Raw genomic sequence first — 2,311 nt, 5'->3', positions numbered from 1 at the left:
CCGGCGGGGGGAGCGCTGCTGTGCGAAGGCAGAGGCTTGTCCATGATGCTGGTCAGTGTAACCGGTGCTCCTGGGGGATGAATGGGGCATGGTGTGCCAGTCTGCCAGTGGGGGACTGCGTTAGAGTTGTGTGGGCCATGGGACATCCCCGTGGGGCTGGTGGGTCTCAGCTTGGTCAGCTGGCTGCCCCACAGTCCCCTGTCCCCCCTGCACTCTGGCATGGCAGGGTGATGGCTGCAGCACGCTCGCCATTGAACAGTTGCCTTGGGGGGCCCTTGAGCTCAGCCACTCCCTCCCAACCCCAAAAAACACCCTGGGGGGCTCGCAGCTCCCTGCCCAGGTGACCCAGCGCTGCCTGCAGCTCAGCCACAGCCCTTGCTGCCTGCTCCTGAGGCAGCCCCAGTTGGAGCGGGGGGATGCTGGTGGCCTCTCTCCTGGTAGAAGCAAGTGCCTGCAAGTGGCACCGCATCGTCAGGAGCTCAGGCTGCTGGTCCGATTGCCCTTGGCTGCTCTGCTGTAGGAATGTGCCAGAGGTCTGTACCTTCTTGTGATCTATTGCTATGACCGTGCCTTGAATAAAATGACTTCACCCAGACACTGCCTGGCATTGTCACCCCCCACATGTCCTGCCTGGCTCCAGGAGAGGGGACCCTCACTGCTGGAGCCTGCAAAAGTACCCCAGCCACTTTCCCCACCTGAGGGCTGCTTTTGACCCTTCCTGGTGATCTCCTGCAGAGGCTTCAGTGGTGAGGAGACCACTGGGGCACCTCCCCACCTCTAGGCACCTTGCTGCCCACCATAGGCCTCATGAAAGAAAACCTCAACAAATGAGCAGAAGCAGCAAAGGCACAGGAGTGGGGAAGGACACTGCTGTGTCCCCTTGGAAAGGCTGGCACTGCCCTTGGCACCATCCCCAGCATTGGGGACAGGGTACAGTCCTGGGACAGGAGCATCCTTCCCCTGCCCATCCTCTGCCAGCACTTGCCCTGCAGGCAGGGCTGGCTCAGGACAGCACCAAAGCGGCACACACTGTCCCGGGGGAGAGTGGGAGGGCTGCCTGTAGCTCCTCTGGGACCACAGCAAGAACCAGGAATGGTGAGGGGAACCCATCCCATCTGGGGATGCAGCAGGAGACGTTACTAAAACTGAACCAGCAAGACTCAGGGAAGAGTTTGAACACCATTTTGGGAACCTTTCTCTAGATTTTGAGCACACACTACTCTCTTGCTCCCTTTCTCCCTCCCAAAACACACTCTTTATACTCAAATTTCTACTTGAATGATTTCCCTCTGGTTTCAGTGGGTCCCTCCATGGCTCCCGTGGGGTGAGCCCTGTATGGCCAGCCTGGCTTATGGCATGGGGTGGGGGGCACAGGGTCACCCTTTGGGTGCAGAACTGGAAAATTTAAAAAACCGCTCCCCTCATCACACGCCACCACAGAGAAACACACCCACCGCCCCCCCCTAGATTCATAATTAGCAGCAAATGGGGCTAAATGCAGGGCCCTGCTGGCACCAGGCAGCTGAGATGCGAGCCCTGGCTGTGAGGGAGGGCTGTAATTGCCCGCCCTGGTTCTTGGCTCTCCCAGCCCTCAGGGAAGGGAAGCTCATGCCAACCTAACGAGGTTGTGTAAGCCCCATCACACTGTGCCTGTGCCACTCTGGCCCTCAGAAACCCACACGCCCGATTACAGTCTGCGCATACAAAAGTCCCTCTCAGCTGGGGCTGAGCAAGTGCATGGCACCTCCTGCTGCGCCAGCCAGCTGCAGGCAGTGCTGGGAGCATCCCCAGCCGGCAGCACCCAAGGCAAAGGGGCAGTTTGTGGGAGCTGTGGCAAACCTCCACGCTGGCACATTCTGCAGGTGGAGGGGGGGTGGGTGCCACACTGGCCCTTCCCTGCAGCGCTGGGGTTGGGCTCCCACTGCCAGCCCTGAGGCTGGCAGCTGTGCTTCAGGCCAGGAAGAGCTGGAAAAATTATTTTAGCAATGAACCACAGGGAGGATTTCGTTGCATTCAGATCTCTGCTGGTCTCCACACAACTCGCATCCTGTCGCATGTTGCCCTGCAGAACAAGCCCCATCCTAAACACTGCCCAGGCCAGAGCAGCGCGACTTTCACAGCATGCTCACCATGCTCTGCTGCGGCAGCGCTGGGATTTCCAGCCCTCAGGAGATGCTATTACAGACCCTGAGCTGGCTTCCCTGCTCTAGGAACCATCTTTCTTCAGTGCCAACTGCTCAACTCTCCCAGGGCTGCAAACCCACCCTGTCAAAGCTAGAACATGCCCCAGGAAGAGAGAGGCAGGGCCTCC

The sequence above is a fragment of the Pterocles gutturalis genome, unplaced genomic scaffold (assembly GCF_000699245.1).
Source record: "Pterocles gutturalis isolate BGI_N339 unplaced genomic scaffold, ASM69924v1 scaffold12399, whole genome shotgun sequence".
NCBI classification, from domain to species: Eukaryota; Metazoa; Chordata; class Aves; order Pterocliformes; family Pteroclidae; genus Pterocles; species Pterocles gutturalis.
Note: the sequence above shows the minus strand (reverse complement) of the source record.